The sequence below is a fragment of the Eleginops maclovinus genome, chromosome 4 (genome assembly GCF_036324505.1).
Source record: "Eleginops maclovinus isolate JMC-PN-2008 ecotype Puerto Natales chromosome 4, JC_Emac_rtc_rv5, whole genome shotgun sequence".
NCBI lineage: Eukaryota > Metazoa > Chordata > Actinopteri > Perciformes > Eleginopidae > Eleginops > Eleginops maclovinus.
The window spans coordinates 24,098,282-24,119,361 of NC_086352.1; the positions used below are offsets into that span (position 1 = coordinate 24,098,282).

The following is a 21,080-nucleotide window of genomic DNA, read 5'->3' on the forward strand; positions in this document are numbered from 1 at the left end:
CCCACTCATCAACTGTCTGCAAGAACTAAAAACCTGGATGACCTCTAACCTCCTCAAACTCAACAGCAATAAAACTGAGCTCATGGTTGTGGCGCCCAAGCCACTGCTCAGGAAGGTTGGGGATCTTCTCCTGGAAGTGGATGGCTGCTACATCACCCCATCACCCGTTGTCCGCAACCTGGGTGTCATTCTCGACCCCACTCTATCATTCCAGTCCCACATTAACAACATCACTAAATCTGCATTCTACCACCTGAAAAACATCTCAAGACTCCGACCCTCACTTTCAGCCTCAGTAACCGAAACCCTCATTCACTGCTTCATCTCCACCCGCCTGGATTATTGCAATGCCATCCTCACAGGTCTCCCCTCAAAAACCCTGGACAGACTGCAATATGTACAGAACTCTGCTGCTAGGGTCTTAACTGGCATTAAGCCCTGGCAGCACATCACCCCCACCCTCATGCAGCTCCACTGGTTACCTGTCAAATTCCGCATCAAATTCAAAATCCTATTACTCACCTACAAGTCCCTCCACGCCCTTGCCCCCCGTTACCTCTCCGACCTCCTACACCCCTACACCCCCCTGCGGTCCCTCAGGTCCTCTGTCAAGGACCAGCTGGCAGTACCCCGCACCCGACTTAAGACTTTTGGGGACAGGGCCTTTTGTGTGTCTGCCCCTACCATGTGGAACCAACTCCCCCCACACATCCGCTGTGCCCCCTCAGTTGATTCATTTAAAAAGCACCTCAAGGCACACCTTTTCTCTGAGGCCTATGGACTTTAACCCCCTCACAACCCCACCTGGCGCCCTGCGCACTTGCACCCTCACTCACTCTCACACACGCACTCACACACACACACACACACACACACACACACTCTTTGTAAAGCGACCTTGAGAGTCCTGAAAGGCGCTATATAAAATTAATTTATTATTATTATTATTATTAAGAACAGCTGAAACAAGTGCTGATGATGCAGGTTTTTTGGCTGCAGCCAAACTCTGCTGGGAAATCCTAGCTTAATATGTCCAGCCAATCCAATAAAGACATAACCGATCTCTGGGGCCAAGGTCGCGCCTCCTACCTTAAGAGAAGGAAAACTTCATTTGCAAGCCTAATCAAGTGTGAATGTCACTGAGGCAGAGCGAAGGAGGGTCGTGGACAGCTAATTTTGTTCAGGAAAGATAAGTGGGCTTCAGAGTGGCTCAGTTTTGCAGTATTGAAGTATGTAGAGTTGTAAAGATGGCTATTAAAACAATTAACTAAGATATGTTTTCTATATTGGGTAGTAAGAGCGGATGGCTCTTATGAGAGTGAAGGGAAATGGCAGCCCAGGGACATTTCACTACACAAGTTTCAAGCACTGATCTCTTCAATCGTCAAACTGAATGAAAAAGAACTCCTTCATAAATATAACATCATGTGTAGGCTTCACTTCTTTTTTTTGCCAACTACCTTCCTGCTTTTATATAAAAATATATATATCAATAAATAAAACGAATCACAGTATAGTGCCGCACACTCTTTCTTTTTAGCATGGGAGCATCACTGTGACTATCCTCTACGAAGCTGCGACAACATGCTCAGATGTGCATGTGTTCAAAAATGTTATACTCCTACATTATGCAGAAGTCAGTGTCGTTTAGAGACTTCTACTCTTCTGTGTCTATCTTTAACGTTCGTGTGACAGATGGGGGTTATTGAGCTGTGGTGAAGTAGGTTTGGAATAAAAAATGATCATCTCGATCAATCATTGTGTTTATAAAATGACAAAGAGATGTGAAAAAACCCATCCTAATACTTGCTTTTTTTGAGAAACAGCCCAAAAATTATAATATATTCTGTTGACTATCATACCAGTCAAAGCACAGCTGCAAATCTTCAGATAAGAGCAGCCGGTTTGGCACTTGTTCCTGAAAAATGCGTCAAACTATTGAATGGCTATCACAACTGCTGCAGTTTAATCTCCTGCCGATCGATTATCTCACTGGTTTCAGCTCTATTATAAACTGTCTCAACATTAATGAAATATTTGTATTTATTTATTGTATAGAAATGGTATGCAATAAATTCATACTAAATGAAGGTTAAGGGAAGTAGACTTAACAACACTATAATGTATTTATTCAGAGCCAAACATGAATGTGGGTCTCTAAATGGGTCAACGAGTCATCTACCAGAAGAATTTTCAAGCAACATCTTAGTGCAAGTACACTTTTATGTTCAGAACTCACTGCATTTTACTCAGGTATTTTCATTTTGGCTCGTCCTTGAAGTGAATCTCTCTATCATTAACTAATCCGGGGGCTACTTTCTGTGTTTACTTTGAGTCTGACCAAAAGATGCGTTTTAGCGGTCAATAAAACTGAAGCAACCTTTCTAGAGACGCTGTTTTTGCCGGAGTCCATGTTTCGCTCATCTCTACAACAGAGGTGGTGAGTCCATTCTCAGCATGACTCATAGTCACAATGGCCATGAAGAAAATACAGAAATGTTGCTTTAAATGCTTAACGAATACAAAGCAGAAAAAGAAAACCCAACAAAAGGACTATTGGCAGAAACACTAACAACCAAGGGCAGAGTAGACGAACATGGCTCTTGTGTGGCTGGGGCCAAGAAAAGTGTTTATACCATCAATTATATTATGGACTAGAAGTGTTTAAACAAGCAAAAACCCAGGAGGTCTAAAGTGAGTAAGAGGCATTCAGCTTGTCCGTATAAAAAAGGAGTCTTATTAACTTTGGTTGCAAAGAAAATAAGCTAAGTGTGAGGATCTCATCTTTGTATTTTTTGTTTACGGTTTTATTTTGAAGTATATCTTGTTTTGTCACTTCCTGTCTTGTCTTCTGTCTTGTTCACTTCCTGTCTTGTTTAGTTTACTTCCTGTCTTTAGTTTCCCTCCTGTCTGATTGTCTGATCGTGCTCACCTGTTGCCCCTGTGTGTCTCCTCCCCTTTCCCAGCTGTTTCTTTTCTTGTGATTACCCTCCTCTGTATTTAGTCTGTACTTTCCTTTGTGTTCTTTGTCGTGTCGTCGTTCGTCGTTCTTTGCTGTTTCCCCATGATGTCTTGCATCTCCCTTTTTCGGCCCTCCCTTTTCCCCCGGTTAGTCTGTGTTTTCTTTTGTTACCTTTCCTTCGGTGTACATTTTTGTTATCAGCTTTTTATTAATAAAAGCTTGCCCTTTGTTACCTTTGAACCCCTGCCTCCTCTATTTGCTTCTGCACCTGGGTCCTTCCCCAAATCCTGACACTAAGAGTCCAAACAGAGGCAACAGTTTGGTATTAATAAAGCACTTCTTATCTTATCTCTATTCCCTGCCATGGAATACACTCTTGCAAGTCAGACTGCCGCTATAGATGGTGGTTTCTGAGAAGAAGTGCACTACATTAGCTTAAATGTGTGATTAATCCATGTGTATGAATGGGGCATGAGACTTGGGGTCAAACTGGTTCTCATCTTTTAAATAACTGTAACCACATTATTTAAAATATATAGTTTGACTTTGTTTTCCTCTCTGGGTATCATGCGTTTAGTTTTTGCCTTTTTTTGACTTTGTCTTTTGAACTAGGTTGTGAAAGGCTATATGAACACATTCTAAAATTGTATTATTAATAGGTTCTGGTAGTGACACTGAGACAGAAAGGACAGGAGGCAAACGAACAAGCCCTCCACACATGATCATGAGCCAGCCAACCAGAGAGTCTTGTTCCCCATAGAGTGTTACAATTCCTTGGAAGCCTGTTTGGACCTATCAGCTCTTAACCCTTCTACATACGCAATACAAAATCAGTGTTAGACACAATCTTTCTGTAGGTCTTGTTCACTGAAAGCTAAAAAGTATGAAGAACAATGAGACGGGAGCGTATGTCCATCGCTGTGTTCTGAGTGCCTGAGGGGCAACCGAGGCCTATCTCTTTTGTTGTAGGGGGCTGGTTGGTATTTAGTAGAGGAGGGGTATAGAGGAACGTGCCTGGGGGAGGGTTATGGCTCCAAAGTATGCAGACATAAGCTGTCTGCATGTTGCCTTTGAAGCAGACCGTGGTTGGCTGTACTTTGTGGGTCACAGTGCAAGGGTTTACAACAGCAGTGTCCCACAGAGAGCCTGGACTCATCCAACCCCCTCAACGCACTGCCAAACTATAACACAGAATGATAGCTGGAGAAACTAACAAAGCAGCCATTATCAAGTGCTCGTTGGGTTGTGAACTTTTGAGTCTTCAGAAAGAAGTAATTTCCAAACCATGACGTTCTATTGACTGTAGTCAAGCAGTTAATAGAGCATCACAATACGTGTCGACAATAAAAGAAGGTAAATTCATTGTTTCGAATGCAGTGTTTGCAATCGTAAAGCAACAGTATCCTAAAAATAAGGAGAATCTGGGAGGGAACATTGTAGATACTGTAAGAAGCAGCCAACTCGGCGAATGGCAGAAGAGACAAAAAAGGAGAGAAGAAAAACATTACCGAGCTGAAATGAAACGAGTGCATATTAAAGTAAATCAAATATTTAGTTTTGTTCTTTCAGGAGGCGCAGGGGGGGCTGTTGGGGGGCTAGGCAATGGCAGGTGAAAAACTGCAAACCCTGTGATATACCAACATAGGGTAGACACTTTAACATGGACAGCTGCAATCCAATGTCAAGACCAGACTATGAGATATCAGCCAGATAATCACCTGACCCAACAGATCGGGAAGTGTTAGAAGGAGCCATGAAAACCCTTTTTGAGCTTCTCACAATTATCTCGGACGGAACAAATATTGAAAAATCTTGTCCTGGCATAAAACAATACAAATATAATTTGAAACATCCTAGGTGAATGTTGATTTTTTGTGAGAAGACCAGTAAGTTCAGGCTTAGCAGGATGCCAAAAAAAGAGCAGCAATTTGTCCTTTAGCCTATTATGAAGCATATGGAATACCTGGCTTCACTGCATAAGAAACAAAAAGCTCAGTCAGAGCAGCTTCAAGAAGCTTCAAGGGGCTACAGCAGCGATGCAGACAGAAAATGACAGCTTTCAATGACATAGGCAAGCTTTAGGAGCATTCTTCTATTATTTTCCTTTGTTCCTGACACTGAGCAGGCCCAAGTTGGGAGTGATTTAGTGTCCACATTTTTGATTGCAGTAGAGCTACTCTTTAGAATGTAAATGTTTTAACTATTTAACTAAAATCTATAAAACTGTTTAATTTTACAGTTTTCATATTTTGCAAAAAACATGTGGTAGAAAATTCCCTGCACAGGTTATCAGATCTCAGGAGGACTGAAGGGGCTCAGATGGGTAAGTCCACGGCTGGGAATACAATCCTATCTAAATAAAGATCTCAGTGTAAAGTGGATATTAAACTAGCCTCTTTTATCAATATCCAACAACAACTCAGCAGTAAATCACAGCAAAAAAACACCAACATAAACCAGACAGCAGGTTTTACCTCTAAAATGCTAGATGGTGGGATTTGAGGAACAGAAAATGGTTAATTTAAAGGGGATTTTCTGGTCAACTTCAGCAAGTGACAGAGCAACAGCAGAAGAGCTGCCATCTGTCAGATCAGTCACAACTCACATCGGATAATCTCTCTTTGGCTACCCAGTATAGGCAATATGGATCGTCTTTTGTATACAGCCACGGAAAAATGAAGAGACCACTGCAGCATTATTAGTTTCTCTGATTTTAGTATTTTAAAAGGTTTGTCTTTGAGTTACATGATTATTTTTTTGGTGTTGTAGTATTGTATTCTATAAACTACTGACATTTTTCTCTGTGTTGGAATTCTGCAGACACTGAATGGCTGCCATACATGTAGAGATTGAGATTTAAGAAAAATGTGGAGTGGTCTCTTAATTTGTTCTGCTGTATAATATAATAGTAATATAATGTCACCATGGCCATTTCTGGAAATTTGATTGAGAAACAATACATTGCTACTCGTGTAAAATAAGTACTTGACAAATCAAGCTTCTTTATCACACTGATCAAAAGTCACCTAAAGCCATATTGCAATAAAGCAGTCCTGCTCAGTAATTTGCAAAATTCCCCACAGTGGCCTAACACAAAGGCACTAAAGGGACAGCTACACTGTTAAGAATATTACAATTAAAACCGGCTTAAATATTTCAATTGTCTCATTGTGTGGTATTTTTGCCCAATCCTATCTGCCACCCAAATATTTCAGTAAACCTTATAATACTAATAATTTGGCATCTTTACCTCTTTTTATGCTGCTGGTAGAAAACAGATGGGAAAGCCTCAAGAGTGTGAGAAAAGACTCAGCTTTAGACAGACCTTTAGGGCTAAATTAAGATGATAAAAACACTAAAAAAAATAGGTCCTGTAAACACAGATAAATAAATGCTACATTTGCTTTGCATGAATACATGAGAAAAATAATTGTTGCATCATCCAAAATGTATAATATGCACCAATAGACCGAGAGTTTAAGGCACAATTTGAAGTCCTACTACATGAATAAGTAACTAACAGTATATTACTACTGTATATTAACAAGAACAACCACATAATCAGTTGGCTTAAACAGGGATGGATTCATACTTAAGCTGCGTTTACCTTCTCAAATCAGACATTGTTCAGAAGACCAGGGACAAGTACCACAAAGTGACCATGCTTTAGGAATTCAAGCTGGTAGGTAGAACACTGTCACGCTCATATTTAAATATTTAAATGAAGCCTAGACTTAGATCTTTATCCGTTTGGTTCTTGTCGCATAAGGCATGTTTGGACTTGGTAAAAAGCGTAACAGTATAATAATTAGGGCCTGATTTCTTTTACAGACTTCAGAGAGCACATGAAAGAGCAATGGTCTCAGGTTTTGAACTAACATTAGTAACAGTGCACACAGCAAAGGATTGGGCATGCTACATTGCATATCTGGTTTCCATTTTGTACTACAGAAAGGGGATACAAAATGAGTTAAATACAAAACCCTGCTACCATTTGAATGCTTTCTGTCTGTCATTTGAAACAAGAAGAGAGAACTTCAGCCGCAACGCCACTTGACCGTTTCATGCAGTGTGGTGAAATGTGCTGATTAAGGGCGCTAATCAGAGAAGAGACGGTATGCTAAGAATTCAGAGCTGCATACAGGGCTGTGTGTCTATATGACCAAACACATGATTATGTGAAAGAATGCATATAAAAGGTGTGATGGTGTGATGAAGCCATTGTGTCAGAGGAACAATTATTAGCTCTTATATGGGGGACTAGGGGTGACTAAATTAAAGTACTATGTGTCACCACCAACACATCAGCTCATCACAATATGCAGTACAATTATAATATAATAAAGTATTCCTGGGCAGAACTGTGGAGGGAAACTAGATGAAACAACCAACATGCTGCTTTCTGCTGGAGTTTTGAAAAGATACAGTTTGCACCACAGTAGGAAATGGCCTTAATAGATCTAAAAGGGGCGTGCAGAGCGGCTGATCAATACCAGTGACTAAAGGATCACTTTGCAGATGCTAAGATTTATGGATTTAAAACTCTTTGTTTGGGTCTAGCATAAATTAGTTGCTGGTATTCCAAGTTTAATACCGAATCTTCTGTTTTCCTAATGAAGTATTGTATTAACTATGCAATAGTGTTCAAATATATTGTGCAGAGTGATTATGCTGTATCCTGTCTTTTCTCTGTGTTTCTATCAACTGTGCTCAGATTAGCTGACAGCATAATTAGCAAGCTGCCAACTTCTGCCAGTGTGATTGCAATCTGCCAAAAGAGTACAAATACATACTCTATGGAACAGGGTTTTGTTTTATAGCAACTTTGCTGGAAGCCTGATAGCTCAGGAGGCCGATCAATATAACCATCCACTAAATTCTAATTGTTCTTTCTGTTAATTGAGATTTAATTTGAATTCAGTATTATATAATCCTGTTCTACACATATGTTTCCCCCGGAGTGCACAGCAACCAGTTAGAACCTAGTGCATCGGTTAGTTTTAAGCAGCTTTAGTCAGTAACTACTTTAAAGCAGTCAGTCGGCAAAACCAACCTTCAAACAATGCAAACCAGGGAACAAGCAATGGTTGAATCAGATAAAGCCCTTATTTTTACACACCAACCTCAGAAATGATTTCCAAAACAAAACCAGATGCTAAAAAACACATAAATGATCTACGGTGATGTAACCCAGTTTGAAGGGACGATGACCACACATGGTTAAAGTAAAATTAATTGTTTCTTTATCATGTATTTATCCACCCAAATAAAATAAAAACACTTACAGAAGCTGCTCTTTAAGATGTTTGTAGCCTTCCCAGTCACTGACACTATTCATCAATGACTTGAATTTGATCATAGTGCTAAACGTCTCGATGGAAAACATTCTAATGTCTCAAAGGAATTTGATAAGCAATGTTCAACATAAATATATGAAAACGCATTTCTTATTCATCCTATTAAAAACAACCGCTCTTCACTTCCGTCTCTAAAATAGGTCTTCACTTCCCTTTCCACTAGGGGAAAAACTACTTTGCATCCGCTTCACTCCAATGCTTTTCTGGTTCATGCAGATCATGTTAAGAGCATCAAATGAAATCAGACGGCGCCCGGCAGCAACTTTTGGAAATGGTAGCCAGGCCGGCTGCCACAGATCGATGTGGGTTGCCAAAGTTGACAGAATGGCTGCCATAAATTCATTGATTATGACTGAGCAATAATAGGTCTGAATAATCCAACCACCAACCAGTTAACTAAAGCCCCTAAAACTAAGAAGAATTTGAAAAAACAACAGAAGGTATTCCTCAATATTTTCAGGAAGGAACTTTTGTACTCAAGTTATTAACCCTAGAGTTAAAGGGGACATTTTAGTATAGGTAATCATTTCCTACCGCAACATTTGATGTGGCACGCAAAGAGAAATTGTTACTAAATATCTATTTTCTGAATTTAGCAAAAGCCTAATTTTCAGGATTCTAATAATTGCAATGTTCATAAGTGTGTTGCCAACTGTCCTCTCAGCGGTGCGTTACTTTTCAATATTTGCCTTTTGTTCATTTGGGTGGAGCGGTCGCTGCACTGATCCTATGATTACTGCTGACCCCAAACACATTTTATTTGTTAAAGGTACTTTTTCACCAACAGCAGAAGCATAAACCAGAATATACAGCTCCGGAAAAAATTAAGAGACCACTTCAGCATCATCAGTTTGTCTGGTTTTACTATTCAGAGGTATGTCTTTGAGTTACATGTTTTTTTTTTGTATTCTACATTTAGGGACTATGGTGTTAAAAAATCAAATACAAAATTGTAGTGTATATAATGTGTGTGCAAACATATCGAATATCCTATCCATGCTAACCTGTTTTAGATTTAAGAAAAATGTGGAGTGGTCTCTTCATTTTTTTTTTTTAGGTAAGCAGCTTGGTGTGAAGAAATCAACTGTGGGAGCAATTATTAGAAAATGGAAGACATACAAGACCACTGCTAATCTCCCTCCATCTGGGGCTCCACGCAAGATCTCACCCCGTGGGGGTCAAAATGATCACAAGAACGGTGAGCAAAAATCCAGAACCACATGGGGGGACCTAGTGAATGACCTGCAGAGAGCTGGGACCAAAGTAACAGAGGCTACCATCAGTAACACACTACGCCGCCAGGGACTTAAATCCTGCAGTTCCAGACGTGTCCCCCTGCTTAAGCCAGTACATGTCCAGGCCCGTCGGAAGTTTGCTAGAGGGCATTTGGATGATCCAGAAGAGGATTGGGAGTCATATGGTCAGATGAAACCAAAATAGAACTTTTTGGTAAAAACTCAACTCGTCGTGTTTGGAGGAGAAAGAATGCAGAGTTGCATCCAAAGAACACCATACCTACTGTGAAGCATGGGGGTGGAAACATCATGCTTTGGGGCTGTTTTTCTGCAAAGGGACCAGGACGACTGATCCGTGTAAAGGAAAGAATGAATGGGGCCATGTATCGTGAGATTTTGAGTGAAAACCTCCTTCCATCAGCAAGGGCACTGAAGATGAAGCGTGGCTGGGTCTTTCAGCATGACAATGATCCCAAACACACCGCCAGGGCAACGAAGGAGTGGCTTCGTAAGAAGCATTTCAAGGTCCTGGAGTGGCCTAGCCAGTCTCCAGATCTCAACCCCAAAATCTTTGGAGGGAGTTGAAAGTCCGTGTTGCCCAGCGACAGCCCCAAAACATCACTGCTTTAGAGGAGATCTGCATGGAGGAATGGGCCAAAATACCAGCAACAGTGTGTGAAAACCTTGTGAAGACTTGCAGAAAACGTTTGACCTCTGTCATTGCCAACAAAGGGTATATAACAAAGTATTGAGATGAACTTTTGTTATTGACCAAATACTTATTTTCCACAATCATTTGAAAATAAATTCTTTCAAAATTCTACAATGTGATTTCCTGGATTTTTTTTTCTCATTTTGTCTCTCATAGCTGAGGTGTACCTATGATAAAAATTACAGGCCTCTCTCATCTTTTAAATGGGAGAACTTGCACAATTGGTGGCTGACTAAATACTTTTTTGCCCCACGGTAAATGCTAAATCAAAGTATGCGACAAATACAGGTGAGTAATCAATTTAGCCAAAACTGTTTAGATGTCCAACACAGTTCAAATAGGTAAGACAATACATTACAATTTCAAAAGTCAGACTGTAAACTGAACTGATTTATATCAAGTAAATATTGTGCATGTGGGCTCCATGTACTAATACATGTAGGAGAAAAGAGGTAGGAATTTCAATTAGTGTAAACTTCAAACAAGTCTCAGCTGGCTCTTGAGCAAAATATGAACTATTTAAGGTATTTGACAGTCAGCCACAGTTATAAAGAACTACTTGGTATAGCCTGTGGAGCAGTTTGACATATAAAATCTAAATCATAGCAGTTTGCAGAAAGACCTAATGTCCCACATACATCATTACAATTTGAAATATGACCTCTGCCAAAAAAAGCCATAAAAAAGGTAACTCTTTAGTAATTTAGCCCTTTGATAGAAGAGATATAGGACACACGACGAGCAGCTGACACTACAATACGGAGAAATTCACAGATTCAGAGATCACACACTGAAAAAGCGCAGCCGACGAAAGAGCACTGCAAAAAACATAGGCTTTCCTCTAAAACACCATGACTATTGCAATCACAATATTTTAGAATATGGAATAAACAGAGATTGGAAATGCTGTCCCCCTCACAAAACAAATAATAACAACAACATCAAAGGGATCATTACTGTTTGTGTTTCATGTGCTAATGTTTAGAAATTCCAATCAGACCATATTTTATAATAAAATATAGTCTGTTTAAATTTATAATGATCTAACTTCTGTCACAAATCGAAGGCAAACCGTTTATTTTGCAGTGTTATAGCTTTTTCCTCTTTTCCACCCCCAGAATCAAGACTGACACAACCAAGGTGCACCATTAGTGCCAGAAGAGCTCCTTCCTCCCACTGGCTTTTAGTATGTTCAATGCCTTTCGTGCTGCTCACCCTGACAAGGGATTTTTATATAGCTCAAACTCAGTGCAGTCTTTATATTCCTACTCAAACTATTTGTTTATTTTAAATAGCACTGTTTCCTTTTCATTTCAAATAAATACTGTATTCCATAAAATCTTCCGTTAGGTTAATTCATTCAATCATAACCCACACATTACCGCATTACACCTGTATCTGAACAATCTATATACAAATAGTATATTTGAGGGAACAGTATTGTTATTAAACCACGTATATCAACCATCATGCACACACACAAAAATAATCAGTATGAAAATAGCTCTAATCGTATTTTCTTTAGTGCATTAATGCTTTAAATAGTTTAGTGTCAACTACAACATATCTTAAACAATACTCCGTTAACAGCTGTGTTTTTACCAAAACAGGGATTAGTCTGCAAAGGTCTAGTATGGATAGACAATTCAAAGTGTATGCAGTCGTTGTTCTTAAAAAACTAAATTGAGGGTCATTGCATCTATTGCCAGAAACACAACTGCACAAAAGTGGGGTTTAACCTAATAACAGGACAGCTACAGTAGTGCGTGGCACTAGTCTTTCATGGTGGAGAAGTTACTGCACATTAGAAAGAGATGTATCTTTTTTCTCTCCACCGATGATCATGCGAGTAAACCAGCAATGGAAAGTAGCTATTCTGTTGAAACGGCTTACGCGTGAGACTTGAAAATAAATATTTACTGAAAAACAAAAGCATTAAAAATCCAAAGACATCTGGACGTTAGCTAACCGGTGGGAGAAGTTAAGTTTCTCTTTTTTCTTCACTGTTTCTGATCTGGTCCATTAATTAAAAAAAAGGCATGTCATGAATTCCTCCTGTAGCCACATCCTCACAACCTGTCCAGCATGACAGTAATGCAGTAAAAAGAAGATACTTTTGGTGATGAGCTGACAGGAAAACCTAGCCAGCTAGCTAGTCAGCCAGCCAACAGCATACTTTACACTAAGCAGATCTATCGTTAGCATACAAGCTAACAGAGGTATTGCATTCCAGAGACAAGTCAACACAGAGCTTTGAAGTTCCTGCAGTCCCTCTCCGGTTCCGTTATGAAGCCAACAAGCTTGAGGTTGTATGAGATGTTGATCGGTTAAGTGCTGCACAAAGGTAACTTGTGACAGAACCAGAAAATAACGACTGGTGGGGTTTAAATGTTCGCTGATGTTTAACTGTGAACATATCAGCTAGCAGCACTGCATACGAGTGTCTGGACAGAGGGAGCCAACAAGACGTAACATTAGCAACCTTACCTGCAGAATTAAAGCTCTCTTGCAGAGCGGGAGTTTGTTCAGAGGACACCAGAAGTAGTTGTTTTCGGTTGGTCGGTGAGTTTAAAAGAGTCCTGTTTTACCTCAGGCTGCATCAACTAAAAAGGCTGGCAGAATGTGTTGCCTCCCAGCCACAACAGCGACTGAATACAGCTCAGGGTCTGCTTCTCACTGGAAGCATCTGCAGTATCGCGAGATAGAACGAGGGTTTGGAGATATGTACGAACCAATCAAATTTGCCGACTCGAGCCAAGCATTTGTTTTGTTTTTGCGATGATAGTTGCTCTGAGGAAAAGTCTGAACATAAAATTAGACTAAATACAAATAAATAAATTGAAAAAATAATAATAAAATAAATCATAAAATGAATGAATGAGAAAAACAATGTCACAGTAACAAAAGTGCTATATGAATAATATAATTAGTATACAAATTACATTTGTATAATGTTTTGGTCAGTTCTTCTTACATACTTCCCAAGAACGTTGAGCTTCATGATCTTTGGTAAAGGGACTATTTAGTGGTCGAATCTATAGCTGAAACCAGTTTGCAGATTGTGTTTGATTACAGATCATCAATTGAGAAATGAAGATTATATGAGACACTAAGCAGTGTCTGTTTTTGTAAGAAACCAATGCAAAATGGAATCAAATATCCTTGGCCAATAGGGCGGATTCCGCTTCTTACTGTGATTACAAAGAGTATGGAGTATAACTCACCCATAGCCTATGATTTGAACCAGCTCTGTGACAGATTGGTGTCCGGCCCATAATCTCCTTTGATTTTTATTCTATCTACCCGACTCCTCTGTGCAACCCTGAAAAAGATTACAAGAAATAAAAGCTCTTGTCTGATGTTATTGTTAATGATTCAGGCAGAGTGTGCTGCAGAATTTTGAGGAAGTGGAATGAGGAAACACTGCTGAAATGTGTTACATAAAGTGCAATTTCAAGCTTTCTTTGAGCTGTGATGTCTTTTTCATGAGTATATTTTAGCAAAGTCTTAAATAAATGAGATATTGCCCTCTTAATGCTGATGCCAAACCTTATGAAATACACCATGAAAGAGAATAAAAGAAGATGATATTATCACATGCCAACTGAATTTAGGGTAGAGCATCAGCCTGATGCAAGACAGCAACATCTCTCTTTGAAAACTATGTCACAGTAAGGTGTTAATCAGATCTTAGAAATTGTCTGAATTAATGAGGGGTTTTTTTTTATAACCATATGGTAGTGTTACTCTATGGATGTCCCCCACTTTGGTTTGGACTGAAATATCTCAACATACTGTATATTGGATGGATTGCCATTCAATTGCAAACCTCATTGCATGTCAATGTTTTTCAATTATAACTCCATGAATTGGCCCAAAATTCTAAAACAATTTACAGTTCCCAGACAATGAAAGCTAATGGGTTTGGTGACTTTACATCTAGTGCCACAATGAGTGCTTGTGCGATATTCAACCAATACCTTTTTTCTATAAGATCGATTCCCATGGTTAACTGTATTGATTTTGATAACTTTTGATAATAACAACATAAGATTTATATAAATCATCATTTAAATCTGCAAAACTAGTAACCAAATGATTACTTAATGTTATCCCAGTTAAACACAAGCAGCGTTAGCACTGTATGTGTGAGCATGTTAGCATTTAGAAATGACATGTAAAGCCTCGGGAGCAGAAAGGTTGTTTTGTTCTTTAAAGTCAGGTAAATGTATGAACTGCTATATCATGTATCAGGGGGATGGGATATTATTGGGAGATATTAAGTTGACTGAGTTGTTTGTGCAGAATATGTCTTTTAGGATTCTTTACAATATGTTGTCTCCAATATTCCTATGTTACAAAGATAGGACAATGTGTGAAAATAACTGCAGGAATTTTCCGTGGAGCTTTATATTCAGTGTCAATGATTATGCATTAATATACAATTTACCGTGAATGTTTGTTATGAGAGCATTTTTTCTTGTCTGTAATGGTTTTACAGTTCTTCGTGTGATTACCTAACCGGTGCAAGGAACCAAAGCTACTGGACATGGACACTCTTTTGAGACATAAGGTTTCCAAATAAATGTAGAAATCATCGAACATAATTATTGATTGTAACAGAAAAGATGAGCTGCAGAAGTTAATGTTATTTTCTACTGTCACTTTGTGAAATTATTCTGTGATATAGCTGTACAGCGTGTCCTTATGTTGATCCAAAACCAGAAGCTTATCATAAAGAGAAACACAACAGCATTTATTGAAACACTGTAATATCACTTCAAGTGATAACAGCTGTGAGGATAATGGGAACTGATATGAGATTGAAATAAAAAGGAAATGTCACAGCTCATTTCTCTGCTCAACATGCATACAGCATGCAAATCCTGTCCTCTTTTGCAAAGCAATATACTGCGCTGTGACTGTTGAAAGGAGCATGTAGTGCTAGCTAAAGTACATACTCATTGAAATAAATTTGGGATTATATAAAGGAAATTCAAAGCAGACTATTTCCCCATTTTATTCCTTCCACTGTAACATAACAAGAAAGAGAATCAGTGAGTTGATTTGATGGAGACTTCTTCCGTCAACATGAGAATTTATTTTGCATTTCTTGTTGACAAGCAAAGTCCTCCTTCAAACCCCAATCACTCATGAATAACAGAGTTTGATGCTATTAACTGCGTCTTTCTCTAAAAAAATAAATAATAAAAATACAAACACAGCTGAAGAGATTTCTCAAAGTCTATGCTTAACTACATGTTCAAATTGTGGACTCAGTGAAGATATTTAAAAAGAGCAGTCTTTCTTTTAATACCTGTCAGAAATCATACTGAGGACGGCAACAGAAAATAGCGATTTGTAAGCTTAATTCTTAAGTCTCAAAAATCGAATTTCCCTCCTTTAAAATGCTGCACAAACTGGAGTTGGATGAACTTTTCTTGGAAATTACTGTCAGTAGAGGATTGGCAAAATACAGCATGAGTGAAAAGTAGAAAACATATTCACCTAATATGTGTGCAGGTGAACCTGTGTGCCCTGCAGTCAGAGGGATAGCTTGGAGGATCTCTGACGTCATAGTCCTCTCTCTGGGTCTTTATATCTGCCGCCAACTCCAAACTGACTGACTGGGAGAGATAAGGCGCTTTAAATCCCTGCCATTATTTGATCTGTGGCTATTGGTATTCTAAGTCTGTTTCTCATTTCAGCTTTTGGAAAAGGAGAGTAGCTGTGCAGCTTTAATGTGGTGCTATACGTATCTGACATCAACCCCAGGCACATGAAAGAGAAATGAACTGAGTGACAGCCCTATGTGGACAGAGACAGATGGGAGGGGGGTGTCACTGTGGATGGAGGTATTTGAAATAAACTTCTCTATTATACAGCTTTATCAATGTGACAACATCTAACCATTTCTTTTCCAAAGCTTGGAATTTCACTGAGTGATTTGTGTCCTTTATTTTCACAATGTTCTCTTCACATTATAGACCCTAGGAAGAGAAGCTGTTACTAAGGCAACACCTAATTGGGATTCCATTTAACCAAAACAAGCAAACAAAATAATATTTTCACCAAACTAAGCTTTGCTGTGTGATATAATTTGCACTAATGAAGAGTGGTTTAACGGTTTCATAAAATACACAAACACCCACAGAAACCATTAAGATTGGTAACAGTTTGTTGCTTAATTTACATTCTCAGTTCTTGAGAACAGTAAAGTTGTATTGCTAATGAACCAAGAAGTAGAGCAAAGGGAAATAATTAAATGTTCATTTTCACAGAAAGCACCAAGGGACACAGGCCTGGATGCAATTCGCTTTAGAAATGAATTCCATGCAAGATGTAAATGAAACAAATGTATGAATAGCAAAGTGGTAATACGTGTTCGAAAAGTGTTTAACAGGGTGCAGAGGTCAAGCTAGACTGAGACTGAGCAGGATGTGATCAAGACTATCTGTTTGGCTAAAGTTAGTTAAGGATTGTATTTTGGCATGCACATACAAGTTCCCACAGACCTGTAAACCTTACATTTTTTTCTACAGTAAGTGAAGATAAGTTGTCTCAGCTGATGCTAACGTTGCTGTGCACACAGAAATATTTGACTTTCTTAGTTATTCCGATTCCCATGAGGCTCTATGAATGTATTTATCTGACAAAATATGGATCATTTTGGTTTGTACCAAACATCAACAGACCATCTTTCCTTGTACATCAGGAACTATTTATACTAAGTATATTGTACACCTATTTTTGCTAAGCACAAAAATAATGATTTTTCCTCATTAATCAAGATATACAATCTCCCAGTTGAAGAGCAATATCTTTTCAGACACACCAACAACTTTGTTCAAAAGTTAAATCATTTCTAATTTATGTCTTAATAAGTAATTTATTATTTTGTTGTAAAAAAAATAAATCTTAAAGGATTTGTGGAAAACACAAGTAACTCTTTACCAAAGCATCAGTTAAATAACATCCTTACATTTCTGCAGTTGAGCAAAAGCAACTTATAAAATCCGTATGCAACAACAGCACTTTAGCACTCTGTTCTCTCCTGAAAGGGCTGACTGATTCACGGACACTCAGATTAAGATTCCTCACAGAGATGAGTCTGTCTGCCCGAAGTTTGATTGATCTGACCGTGCAGAGTGCGCCATGAGACTGAGCTTCTCTTGTGTTCCACTTTAGCGGCTCTCTCAAGATCATAAAAGATTCATGTGCTGTGGCTTCCAGTGTTTTTTTTAATTTACTTTAAGTAGAGCATTGCAGAAATACACAAAGAGAGGGGTAGGGTTTTGTGTTGATTTTATAGATATTTTTTAAGAAAGAAGGGAAAGCAAGCTGGCTCATGAGTGAGGAAAACAAACTCTTTACACCAAAGTACCTTAGAGGAAATCAGTTTTTAAATGCAAATCTACTCCCACGCCTTCTGCTCTTACTTTAAATGAATGCGAACAAACATACTAGTTGTGAAGGTGACTGTATTCTTAATCATCTCCAGTGCGGCTAACAAAACCTATAGGGATGACACATTAAATGATATGACACCATTTTGTGTAAACATTAATATGCTTATATAATAGTAAACTGTCAATAAAAAAGTTGCTTACAAAGGTGTTATTATAAGAATAGTGTGCCAAAGTCATTTTAAAATGATTTCTTGCTTTTGTTAAACATGTAAAATATCCATCAAAAACATATTTTGTCATTGATTATTCTAAAGGTGCAATGTGCACTGCCTGGCCAGATGCTCCAAAGAAATAGGGGGAGCATTTCACCTATACTACTGAAACGATGGTCAAAGTAACACGGCTGTCGTATAATCCATTTGATCTATTCCGTAAAAAAAATGTCCTCTTTAAAATGTCACAGGTCTTCTACTTTAAATGATGATATATATTCTTTTTCATTATTTAACTTCTATTTCATTTTATGAGTAATGTTTCATTTATTATTACATGTGGGGTTTTTTTATAACAAGAATATAATATTTGGCCAAGGTTAGACTGGCTCACTCAGTATTGTCTCTCAAGGAAAAGTTGGAATAATGAAACAGATAGGCTAGCTGGGTAGCATGCTTTTTCATATTCAAAACAACAATTCTTACCACATTGTACCTTGAATACTTCTGTGGCAATCACCATAAAGCTACTCATTTTTAAAGGGGTTATTTGTGCTGAAGCAGGCAGCTCCTCCTGACAGCCAAATGAAAGATCAGCTTTTTTATTTGCAATCCATCACTGAGCTCAAGCGAACTTTGACAAATTTGAGTCTGTGCACTTTTCATTGGATGCATATGTTGTATCAATCAGTTTCACCGAAAAGGAACCTGTCATGATTTTGTTTTAAGAGCCAATCTGGAGTCAGCGAAGACAACTTGCCTCACCTTACCTCAGCAGTAAATTAAAATATCTATAATCTCAGAAAAAGAGAGTGGGGGTTGTGTGCATTAAAACAGTTACAGTTGTGCTGATAATCTCAAGGTGATAGTTTGGTAGTTGGGGTAGGTGTTGCAGGTGGTTGGTAGGGAGATAACTTCAACCATGCTTCATTGTCAGCAGGCCCCACCCTCCCTCACAGACCAGTCAATACACACCGATGACCTGGACTACTAACTAACTTTTCATTGCATCCAGAGCCAAAGACACACACAGCTGCTTGAATCATTCATGTATATTGACATAACTCTTTCTTCTATTGCTTTTTGTTTGCAAGAGAAGGGGAATGGAAGATGTTCGTGGATGCACTTTTCATTTCTAAATCTCGGGGTGTGGTGTAGAGTTTTTGAGATCTCTGTAGCCCGCTCCTCAGGCTACTTAGGCTATTAGCATAAGACATCCAAATCTCAGACAAACTACTGTAGGTCGAGCTGCATTTTTGGTAATATAGCCAGGATGGTCTATATTTGATAAAATGGACAATATATTGTAGCTGTCACCTTAATCAAAAGCAAAATGTATATATTTCCACAAAGAATTAGTTGGGAAAACCACTAAACAGCTGAATGATGATAACAAAGCAGGGACACACTGTTGAATCTGTTGCAGGTTTTGGGAGGGGTGATGCTACGGGACAATCAACAACTTTGTTCTGTGAAACAAGAGCTGTTCTGACTAGTACTCATTTCCCCTCATAATCTATACAAAACAAAGTTTGCTAACCATTTTCCTCAAAGAGGAGCGTAAGAACTGATGAGGACAGGAAGAAAGGAAAGAAGCTTTATGAAGCTTTTATGAGATAATGGGAATTATGCAAATGAGGCCCAGACTTTAAAACACATTGAGGGACGAGTCTTGAAAGTTCTTTATACCAGAGAAATTATAGTTTGATTTATCCCCACAGCTTCGGCCTTTGACTGCAGTGATTTTTTGGAATAATTCAAGTGAAACCTTTTTGTGCTGCTTCCTGCGAGGAACAAGTGGTTTCCTTCATGAATGTCAATCATGTAACTGAGGCTGCTGCTGTTTTGACAAGGTCATTACAGTGGCAAATAAAAAAAACACATCCATGCTACTGAAAGTTGAGATTTAGTCCTTTTACCTTTGAGGTATTTGGTCAATACCAAGGTGTCAGACATTATAAAAGTAATAAATTAGTTTCTGCGCAAAATGTCATGACAATCTGTCCGATCTTTGTTGAGACTGGTGATGATTGAAGAAAAGTCAGAGCATCAGTTGAATCATCTGCGAACCATGAATTTCTTTACAAAATGATGTACCTATCCATTAAGTAGACTGATTAAGTGACCTACTGTCAAAGCTACATGAGGATCACAAAGTCATTAGTTATAACTGGTATGGAATTCATTTGATGAAACCATGGTTGAAAAATAGTCAAATCTTTTCTATCGGTGTCAGTTATTTAGCAATGACAAAGGCCAAACAGGGGCCGTCATCAAACTAGAAAAGGAGGATTTTTAGCAAGGCTGAATGCATATAAATGCATTTGCAACTGAGGCACATATTGATCACTTGTAGCCCCTACTGGCCCATTAAAAGTAGTGAGGAATCAGCAGTCAAAGATGGTATCAAATTGTGAATCACCACAACCACGAGAGGTCCTAGAGAACATGCAATCATAAATTAGAGTAAAAAATATTAGGCTGGTGGGTCCAGGATTATGTGAAGTCATGCTTCAGATGTGTTTACATACAAAAGAATCTCACAAACAACTTTTGATACATTTAAGTCTTGACCAACTATTCAACTGAAATTAAGTAAAAGTAAAACATTAATGAAAATACAGTCTGCAGAAACCATTTGCTTTATGAAATTATGCCTTGTCACTTGTAATTAAGCGTCTTTGCCTAATTCCCGATTGCCTAATTCCAGATTATCAGATCTGTGTCAAATGCTCCTCCACCTCATTATAAACACGAGGACACTGCAGCAGATTAGTCCTCAGCAAATATGTAATTATGCATCATCCACCGTGTTGAAATATAATTAGGCAGAGGCTGGGATGTTTTTTATTATGTGTGTGTGTGTGTGTGTGTGTGTGTGTGTGTGTGTGTGTGTGTGTGTGTGTGTGTGTGTGTGTGTGTGTGTGTGTGTGTGTGTGTGTGTGTGTGTGTGTGTGTGTGTGTGTGTGTGTGTGAGGGTGGGTGAGAAATATATACTGTGGATATAGAGATGTATGTTGTGAAAGTGTGTTCTGTTAGTATGTATATGCTCAACACTGGAGACAGAAAGAATATCAGGCAGGTGAACAAAGGCAAACATGAAGATAAGAGGTGGGAGTGTGTTTGAAAAGGCTGAAGCAGATCATGTTCTGTATTCAGGGTTAAAGAATAACTGGTGATGGTATCAATACCA

General features: G+C 38.6%; 1 protein-coding gene across 1 annotated transcript in view; it reads right to left on the reverse strand.

The window, feature by feature from the left end:
* The window catches only part of glceb (glucuronic acid epimerase b), a 54,186-nt gene extending 41,249 nt beyond the window's left edge, over positions 1–12,937 (reverse strand). Inside the window, exon 1 of the mRNA XM_063882363.1 lies at positions 12,754–12,937. The gene's annotated coding sequence lies outside the window, so the exon portion shown is untranslated. The remainder of the gene's footprint in view (positions 1–12,753) is intronic.
* Between the last annotated feature and the right edge of the window lie 8,143 nt (positions 12,938–21,080).